Consider the following 10,924-nt stretch of genomic DNA (forward strand, 5'->3'; position numbering starts at 1 on the left):
GGGAAGTCTCCGGTTCACGAATGGTCTGTTTGGCATGTCTATAAGCCTAGCATTTGAAACCCAGAACTCATTTTTCTGTAGAGAGGATGTTTTAAGTGTTTGTTGGGTCTCCAGGTCAACCCACAAAGACTCATTCCACCCCTAGTACAGGTAATGAGTTTTCCCTTTGTTCCTTTTATATAGATCATAGAATTACAGAATGTCAGGGCTGAAATGGAACTTAGACCATTGTGTTATACATTGCCGACAGAGTTGTTTTACAGTGTGTTCTATTACAAATGCCCCACATTCCACCTACTTTAGATGTTAAGTAGGGTCCTGTGGTCTAGCCTGGAAACCCAGTCATCCTTTACAACATGGTAAATGAAATAGTCATAAAGCGGGAATGGTCTTGCCACAGAGAACTTCACCTTGGCTCCTTTTCTTTATAACCTTTGAGGCACACTGCAAGGGCCAGGACTTTGTCAATGGTGTCTCTACACAGTCACGGCCAATACTTACATACCTTAAATCAATGTGATCGTGGGAGCCACATCAGGAAAACCTCTGCTGAGCTGTAGGAGCAAAGGTGTAAAGGAACACCTTCTGGCATTTGCTGAGCCAGGCATATTTGCATCTTAGGGAGCCCTTATCTCTCCTGTCCTTTTATCTTTCCTGTCCTCTCCGTCTGAAATGCTTTACCCCAGATATCATCATGGCGCAGTCTCTCACTTCATCAGCTCTTTGCTCAAGTGTTGAGAAATGTGCTTGTAGGTGAAAGAATGAAGCTGGTAAGCACTGGACCAGATGCTCTGTATACGTCATTTCACTCAGTACTCAGAGCCCTTCCAGATGACAGGTTTGTTCTTTGACAGCTGGGTGGCCGAACACCCTTAGGTTATAGCAACTTTAGCAATACAATTTTGTGATTCATATAAGCATTTTATCAGTTTCCAATTGTTGGGGGGGGGGTTTTGGATCTTAGTAAAATCCTTTCATATTCCATATAGAAGACATCCGAATTAAAAGAAATTCTCTCTAAATTTAGTTATCAAAAAGGGGGAAGGATGGCATTTTACAGTGGTTTGTGTCTAAGGACAATTTGGAGCCCAAATGTCCATCGAGTGATGAATGGACAAAGAATATGTGGTTTATATATACAATGGAATACTACTTGGCAATCAAGCCAATAAATCTTAAATGAATGATGACCACCATTGCTGGCAGGGTAGAATTTAAGGTCTTTGTCCTCAAAGACCTTATAGAGATACCATGTCTTTGTCCTGGGAGAAATAGTATGTAGCCATTTTTCACTCATCCATTTGTAAAAAACTTTGAGAACACAGTGAGATAATAGTAAAAGAGAGGTCTGTGTAAAATGCTATGAGGACACGTGGGCCTAAACGCTTATCGTCCTTTTCATTCTTGGTTACGGTCAAGGTTACATGCCAAACTCTCTAAACTTCTTCCTGAAATTACTTTCTTAAATATACATATGCATAGCATGGTTAGGCAAACTTGGCTCTTCTATGCAAAGAGATATATGCACCAGACCACAAAGGATGGGGTCCGTATCAATACCTGACTGCCCCCAAAATGAACGTCCACAGAAAGATATCAGAAGGGAATGCAAAGCCATGTTTTGTGAGTTTTCAGGAATGAGAACAACTTTGGAATCAGTTGAAAAATTGGGTTTAAACCTGGTTCTCACTTAGCTGTGTATAATCTTGTGTGTGGTCTCTCCTATCTCAGAAGCTGGCCATCTCACAGAATTGCTATGAAGAAAATTCCTAGCACAATCTGATACTTAACAGGTGCTCAGTAAATGTCATAGAACAAAGCTACCTTGTTCTGCTAGCTTTGGGGTAAAATTTACATCTATCATTTAATCAGCAGAAGGATCTTATAATTATTCATATTTTACAGGTGAAAATCTGAGGGTAAAGGTATCTACTAAGTGGTTTAGCTGGGAGCCCGTATTTTCCTCTTCCAAAGTTAGTCCTCAACAAAGATAATTCTATTTTTATTTCATCTGGTTCTTTCTGCAAGTTGCTTAAGGAATTCATGATCTAAAGTAAAAAATATGTGTGCACGAATTTATTAGTTAAGTCCCCGGGGATGCAAAATTTCTTTCCTGCACTACATAACCCCTTATTTCATTGACAAGTTATTACAATGCTTCGCGATTTTATTTCTTGACAGTAGATGGCGCTGACGATCGTCGAAAGAGACAAGATGCGGCCAAACACCCCACCCCCTACTCCTTTCCTTGGCCATTACAACAAAATAAAAAACAAACAAAAAAACAGTGAAAAGAAAGTAAAGACTTTCATTCAAATGAAAGGTTGAAATTAAGAATTTGGAACTGCCGTGTAATTGAGCTGGATGCATATGTGATCCATGTGTGTTTAATTTAGGACTCTAGGGAAGATCTTCTGGGCTCCTTGCAAAATTTCATTAACAGGATTAAAACAAAATATAGTAAAATGTAATTATCCCGACAAACAATAAATTTGGAGTTACTTGTCAGATTTTATTTTCTGCACCATAATTTTAGGAAGAGATGAATATTAAGACAACTAAGAATGCAATTAAAAATATATATAATATACATATATACTAATATATAAAATATACAAAATATAATGTATATTATATGTTTTATTTATAAATATATATTCTAAGTTACGTATATATATCTTCCAGAGTGTTGAAGACAGTACAGAAGAATACAGTGGTCAAGATGAAAAACAAAACAAAACAACTTAATTATATGACTTTTGGGTAAGTTAACATCTTGGAACATAAGTTTCCTCCTCTTTAAAGCTGAAATGTTTGTTGCCTAATTCACAGGATGGTTGCATAGATCAAAGGCAGTAACGTAGTATAAATGCCTTGAGAGCGATCATGTCCCATATCCAGAGGAGCCTTCTTTTATCCTTTCCACACATTCAACTCAACCTCCTCTAAGGCACACTGAAATTCAGAATAAAAGACTCGAGTGTTCAATTTGCTCATCTGTCCATGAACAATGTAATGGCCTTTGGTGTACTAGATTCATGGAAGACCCGGGACCAAGGTGTTTTCAACCATAAAAGGAACGTTTAGGTTAATATTCAGCTATCCAGAGAATTAAATAAAAGAACCCTTGACTCCAAAGGATATCAGTTTATTGAGGTAGCCTGCGCTCTCCTTCTCACTTTCAACTGTCTTTTCCTCTGTAGGAGCGTGTGTACCCGCGTGTGGAGGTGCTGTGTGTGTGTCTGTGGGGCACGCGTTTGTGGGGTGCAGGTGAAGCGGGCTACCTAAGCGCATTTCCACTGCAGTGACAGTCATAGGTCTGCAGGAGCCTACGTGGAATTTCTCCCTTGATTTTTACAAGAGGCACGACGTCCTTTTTTTTTTCTTTTTTAATAGCTTATTGAAATATTTTTGACATGTAAAAAAAAATAGACGTGTCTCAAAAGAAGAAATTCAAATAGCTAATAGCTTCTCAGCATCTTTAATCATCAGAGACATGCAAATAAAAACCACAAGGAGATATCCTCTCACACCTGTCAAGGTAGCTATTATCAAAAAGAGAAAAGATAACAAGGGTTGTCAAGGATGTGGAGAAAAGGGAACCCTTGTGCACAGCTGGCAGGAACGTAAATTAGTGCAGCCGTTATGGAAAACAGCATGGAGGTTCCTCAAAACATTAAAAATAAAATTACCATAGTACCCTCTGTTCTTCTTTTAACAAAAGATTCACAAATATTTGTGGGTGAGGGTAGATATATTGTCATCTCTGCTTTAGGAATCCTGGGCGTCTCATGGCACTGGTTCCTGGGCCTCAAGCTGCTGTCCCCTAGAGGGGAGTACCTTCTACACCAGGGACCTTAGGCTGCTAGTTCCAGCTTCTCAATTCCTGCCAGAAATAAGTGACCCGTCTCCATGCTCCACTATTTAATCTGGGCTTTGGGGACATAAAGCATCCAGGCCAAGGCCAAACAGTGTCTGGCTGGATTCTAAAATCCGGGGGGTGCGGAGGGGGGTCAGATTCCTGTACTCTGCCCTTTTTCTTGCTTTAACAGATTCGGTCACTTCCTCAGGCAGGACTCCTTGCCTGGCCTCCATCGTATTCCCCACCCTGGAGGAAATATTCCCTTATAGCCTTCCCACATTTGTGATTAGAGAGCTGTTTCCATGGTAGTTCATCTCCTCCCCCTAGACTCTACGTTCTGGGGGATGTGACACAAGTCTGTCTCTTGTCCTGCTGTGTCCTCGTGCCTGGCACAGGGCCCAGCAGAAAGTAGGTGCTTGGTGAAGGACCGCTGAATGAGTGAAAGAGTGATTGACTTTAACCTACCCTGGGAAAGGCTGGCAGGCATCTAAGGGTCAAACTGACCCAACCACTAAGCGCCCAGACTGACCACCTTTATGCCACTTCTTAGGCATTTCAAGAGGACAGACTGGTGGAAGACAGGGGAGAGTTTTTGGTTGAAAAAGGCCGGATTTGTAGACATCCAGCCCCCATGCTCTAAGCTCTCCAGAACCTTTCCTGCTAAACCACTCACCCCCCAGAGGGCCCCTTCCTCCTCTTTCCATCATTGCTCCCTGCGGGCATGGGGCTGGCATGGAAACTGATCCTAAGTAAGAGTCTGTTCTAACAGGAAGCAAATAATGTTCCTCCCCTGATGGAGGTGTTTCCTTCTTAAAGAAGTTACAAAGGGCTCTTTTCAGAGAGAAAGGGGGCGGGCATGGTGTGTGGGCCACACTGCTGTCTGCCCTGTGCAGATTGAAGCACATTCTGGAGTCAGGGCCTCTGAAACGAACCTCAACACTCAGTGGCCCAGGCTCTCTGAGCTCCCTTTACCTGTTGGTTACAAGCATCCCCCGGAATCCCCTAGGGTCCTTGTGAATCTTTTTCTTTTCTTGACTTCCAGGATAACAGCAATCTGGGTTTTCCTCCTGTTTTCTCGAAGTCTCCTTGCCGAATCCGCTTCCGCTTTGTAATCTCTGCACTGTGGGTGCCCCAGACCTCTGTCCTGAGGCCTCTCTCCCCTAGCCACGTTCACTTTGGGATGAACACACTGAGTTTCATGGCCATAAATTCCCTCTGTGCCCTGAGGAATCTGTCATGCTTAGTTCTAGCTCTTGCTTTGTCCCTGACTCCAGATTTTTATAGCTAGCTGCGGACTCTACCCCCCCACTGGGGGGTCTAATGGGTGTTTCACACTAACCAGATCTAAAGCTGAACGCTCTCTCTCTCTTTTTCAGAAGACTATTTTTAACGAGCGACAGAACATCCATGTAGACCCAATAGTTGATACCGTGTGCAATAATGAAAAAATAGGGGCCTTCATGTTAAAGGTCAGGAAGAATGGAAAGAGGTAGCCATCTTGATGCTATTTAAACAATGATCAGGAGGGACGCCTGGGTGGTTCAGTCGGTTAAGCGGCCGACTTCGGCTCAGGTCATGGTCTCGCGGTCCGTGAGTTCGAGCCCCGCGTCAGGCTCTGTGCTGACAGCTCAGAGCCTGGAGCCTGTTCCGGATTCTGTGTCTCCCTCTCTCTGACCCTCCCTCGTTCATGCTCTGTCTCTCTCTGTCTCAAAAATAAATAAACGTTAAAAACAAAAATAAACAATGATCAGGAGCTTCTAGTCAATTAAATAAAATGAGGGGAGAGGATAGAAGAAAGGAGGATGAAAATTATTATTTGCAGATGACATGACTGTCAACACTGCAAACCAAAGAGAATCTAAAAGAAAATAATATAAAAGAGAGATCAATCAGGTAACAGTCAGTTAGAAAATAAATGTGCATATATTAATACCTTTTATACTAGCTCTAACAAATTCAAAATATAATGAAAAAGGTGCTGTATATGGCAGAAGTTTTTAAAAAATATATAAAATATCTCAGAACCAACTTCTCAAAGAGGCGTAACATGTCCATTTTGGAAAATTTAATGTAAACTACATGTAATTTTTTTCATGTTTTTTTTTTAATTTTTTAATGCTTATTTATTTTTGAGACAGACAGAGACAGAGTGTGAACTGGGAGGGTCAGAGAAAGAGGGAGACACAGAATCCAAAGCAGTCTCCAGGCTCTGAGCTGTCAGCACAGAGCCCAAAGTGGGGCTCGAACTCATGAACCACGAGATCATGACCTGAGCTGAAGTTGGATGCTTAACCGACTGAGCCACCCAGGTGCCCCTAATGTTTATTTAGTTTTGAGAAAGAAAGAGGGAGAGGGAAAGAAGGGGGGGGGGGGGCGGGAAGAGAGAAAGACACAGAATCTGAAGCAGGCTCCAGGCTCTGAACCGTCAGCACAGAGCCCAAAGTGGGGCTTGAACCCGCAAACGGCAAGATCATGACCCAAGCCAAAGTTAGACGCTTAATTGACTAAGCCACCCGGATGCCCCAAACATAAACTACATTTAAAAGCAAGTGACAAATCAGGAAAACAACTTCCCAGTAAATGACAAATCAAAATTTTCCTATCCCTAATATATAAATAGTTCTTATAAATAAAGAACAAGAAGATAGAATCCCAATTAAAAATTGCAAAGGGAAAGTGATTCACAAAAAGAAGAAATAGTAAGTCTTTTAAAAGTGTTTGGCCTCATTAGCAGCCAAAGAAGTACAAATTAAAACTGTAAAATTGTATTCATGCCTTGTCAGATTATAACCTTTTTCTACAATATTGTTAGCTTTGATAAGATGTGAAGAAACTGGCATACTTCTATGTTGCTGGTGGCATTTAACTGGCTGTGATTTTCCTGAGGGCAACATGATAATATGTATCAAAAGCATTAAGGCATGCTTTGACCAGAAATTTCACTTCTAGGAATATAATCATACTCATCATAAAAACCTTTGCTACAACAGAATTTTGATAAGGGGAAAATTCTGGCAACAACCCAAATGATGAACAATAGGGGACTGGTGAAATAAACTGGGTCCCTCAAAATTAAAGAGACCATAAAGCTGAACTCTTGTTCCCACCCTTCCGGTGCTCCCGCTGGCCTTGGTCTTAACCTTCCCCACCTCAGTTAGTGGCTCAGTCCCAAAACCTTGCAGTCATCCTTGACTTCTCTCTTTCCTTCCCAGTCTGCATCTAATCCATGGGCCTGGAGGCTCTACCTTCAAAATGCATCCCTTGTTTGACCTCTTCCCACCACCCTGAGACACGCTAGGCTTGATGGAGAAGAAGCCACAGTACCTCCCCCCTGGACCACCTCGGCAGTCTCTGTCTCTCTGCTCCCCACTCTTGCCCTGCTATAGGCAATTCTCTATACAGCAGGCAGACTGATTTTTTTTTAATGTTTATTTATTTTTGAGACAGAGAGAGACAAAGCATGAATGGGGGAGGGTCAGAGAAAGAGGGAGACACAGAATCTGAAACAGGCTCCAGGCTCTGAGCTGTCAGCACAGAGCCCGACGCGGGGCTCGAACTCACGGACTGCAAGATCATGACCTGAGCCGAAGTCGGCCGCTTAACCGACTGAGCCACCCAGGTGCCCCCAGACTGATTTTTTTTTTAAGTACCTGCTCGAAACTATCAGGGCTTCTCTCACACACGGAATAAAATTCAAACTCCGTGCAAATGTCTAGCCCGCTTCGCTGGCTCTGGTCCCCGCGTATCCTCTGACTTCAGCCTGTATCTCTGCTCCAGCCACGCGGAACTTCTTGGCATTCCCCAGACTCACAAGCTTGTTCCTGCCTCACATTTGCACCGGTGTTCTCTCTCTGGAGTTCTCTGTCCCCAGTTCTTTGCATGGCTGTGTTCTCAGAAGTGCAGAGACGGCCTCATTGGGCCACTTAAGTAAAATAGCTTCCCATCACTCTCCATTCCCTCATCTGTCTTTTTGTCATTGTACTTCTGACTACCTGTGCTAGGAGTAACCTATCCTTAGGCGAAAGCGTGAGAAACCCTGGCTAGTTTAAGTAGAAGAGGGATTTGAGAAGAGACAGAAGCTGGAGGAATGGTTGGGGAGGCTCAGCGGTTCCTAGCCAAGAGCAATGCATAAATCATGCCAGTGGGTAAGAATTCTGCTGCCCTTCTGCCAGAGGGTGCGTCACCGGTGCTACTGTCCCGGATGCTGGCTCTGCTGTACCCACTGCAATCTTCATCCCCCCTGCACATGCCACCACCAGCAGGGAGGATCTTCTGCAGGTCCTGTGTCCTTGAATCACCGGTTCCTGTCCCAAAGTATGTGCTCGTATGTCTGATCGGCCAAGACTTGACCATAGGTCTTGGCCCGTTCTGCAAGGGAGACTGATCAAACTGTCTGGTGATTTCTATTTCTATGTAGTGGGCCATGGGCTCTGCATCCCCATAAGTACAGACTCCCAGGTATGAGATGGAGTTTCAGATTCTAGGCACCAACAAAAGGATGATAAATGTCTACTGCATTAGCTGGCTTGCTACCGTATGTTTATGTGTCTATTGCCTATCTCCTCTACTAGAATAGAAGCTTCACTAGGTCGGGGACTTTGCCCGTTCCCCCTGTACCCCAGGAGTCCAGCACAGTGACTCCGCAGAGGTGGCCTTCCATTAATATGTGTTGGTTGAGTATCACGTACTATATTGAAAGTGTTGGCAATCGTAAAGATTAAATAGTCCGGTTGTTACCACTCTTTCTTTTGGTGATGGATGCTCCTGGCCCCTCTTCTGGCCCGCTCCCCCTCCCCTCACTCCTAAAGCAAAAGCATGCCAGTCTAGCCTGATGTGGTTAGAAATACATTTCTAGGTAGAGACTGTCAGAATCGAGTTGCATTGTAGGACATCCAGCTGATGTCACAAATTGCTTGGTGTGGGGAGAAACCTTCACACGCTTGGTGACCAGAAATGTAGTGCTCTCATGTGTTTAAGTCAAGGAGACACAAAGGGAGGAAACACTAGAAGGGAAGAACTGGGTTTTTCCCTACACGGAAGGAAAAAACGGGTTTTTTTTTTTTTTCTCTTACAAGGACACAGACATACGGAATGTCCGTGATGGTTGGGGGGGGGGGGGGGCGGGGAGAGTGAGATGCAGAATTTTCCTCTTTTAATGAGAAAGAGAGAAAATGATAGTGAAAGTAGTGTCGGGGATGGATTGCCTGCAGGACAAGGATGGGTGGAGGAAGGAGAGAGAAAGGGAATGGGGAGAGGGAGAAAAAGAAAAAAGGAAGGGGGCTCTATGAGGGAGAATCAGGCTGCCCATAATATCGAAAGAACACTTCGTATATTTTATTTATAGATTCTAGAGACCTTGTAAGAAGAGACAGCGTGAGTCGGTTTAGCTGTGTTAAAAGATTACTAATTACAGTCATTTATGAGAATCGCTGCTTAGCATTTCTAGCTAATCACTGTGCAGGCAAGCATTATCTATATGGTGAATATCTGCCAGAGTGTCTTTTGTTGTAAATTGTATTTGATTGCAACACCTGCTCATGAAGATTCCCTCTGTTCTGGGGCAGCATAGCTGTTCAGGGCTGAAACAAAGCAACCCAGAAGGAATGCTTTCCAAGAATAAAGGAAGAAAAAAAAATGCCTATAAATACGCCACGTAATTTTTGTTATTTGGGGTGGTGGTTGCTAGAAGGTCAACAAAGCACTAAGATTTTTTTTTATTTTTGCAGCTTCTTATGTCCCCCATTCTCTATTCTCACCATATCACGCACACGCACACACACACACACACACACACACCACTCTTTGCACACTAAGTCGACGACAGATTCAGAAACTGAAGCATGTAATCTGCAGACCTATCCATTATGGTGTTTTGCAGACGGACAGAAGTTGCTTTTCCCATTTAAAAAAAAAGTGCCAGCTACTAATGGTGCCTGGGTCACTCAGGAAACCTGTGACATATGGAGCAATGTAGGGTTTGGATTCGGACAAAAGAAGGTCAAGTTGAATGCAAGCAAAAGCATCTTGACTTTTAGCTTAGAAACGTGTGCAGTTCCTTCCGTTAGATTCAGTTTTGCAAAGTAACTTTCCAAAACACATTTTGTGGGCGTGTGTACCTGTGTAGCCCTTAGAGCAGTTTGGAAAGAAGCAAGTCAACACGGCCCCCACTCTGAGCTCAATGCCTGCCACCTGATCTCTGCACCCAGCAGATAAACTGGGGCAGCCGACCAGGACTTCTCTACCAAGGTTGGAATGCAGACGGGGAATTGCATACATAGAAAAAGAAAACAGATTGGAATCACTCAGTTCCTCTGTACATTCATCAACTTCTATCCAGTCAACATTTGGCATCAGCGCCTGGGGATCGACCTTTCCAGGCCTGTTGTTCAGATGAAGACATTACAGAACGCAAAAGGCACGTCAAGTCCTCCAACATGGCAGTGGGCCTGAGATAAAAACCAGACTTTGGAGTCAGAGTGGGAACAAGCTATACTGTTTTAAAATGTTACTTGCTGCTAAAAAAAAAAAAAAAAAAAAAAAAAAAAAAAAAAAAAAAGTAATCAGGAGTCAGAAAATTAAATATAAGGGCAAGATTTAAAAACTTAAGCATTTCCTTCTTACAAATACTACTTCTATGTAAAATTGCTACTTGACCCTTAGCTACCCCCCAATAACTGGGTTATTGGGGACGAACCAAATGACGAAAAGTTAAAAGTCACCGAGAGCAATTCTCACCTGATATTTGGATCCCTCTTTGTGCCCCCAACATCTTGCCATCTTGCTTCTGGCTCAAAACTTTCAGTGGCAGCAAGCCTGTTGCCTCCTAGGGCAACTATCTGTCTCTGGAACTTGCTGGTTGAGAGGCAGAACTCTCTGCTACCCTATCTCCCCTTAGTGCTGGAGATGCCTTTTGGAGACGCGCAGTCCAATCTCTCTTCCTTGCACAAGCCCTTCCTTTGCCATTAGGAAACTTCAGTTATATGCCTTTCAAGACTATCAATCTATATATAAAATTTTTATTTATATTTATTATAAATATTTAAATATAATATTTAAATTTAT

Source organism: Panthera uncia, assembly GCF_023721935.1.
Source record: "Panthera uncia isolate 11264 chromosome A3 unlocalized genomic scaffold, Puncia_PCG_1.0 HiC_scaffold_12, whole genome shotgun sequence".
Lineage (NCBI taxonomy): Eukaryota > Metazoa > Chordata > Mammalia > Carnivora > Felidae > Panthera > Panthera uncia.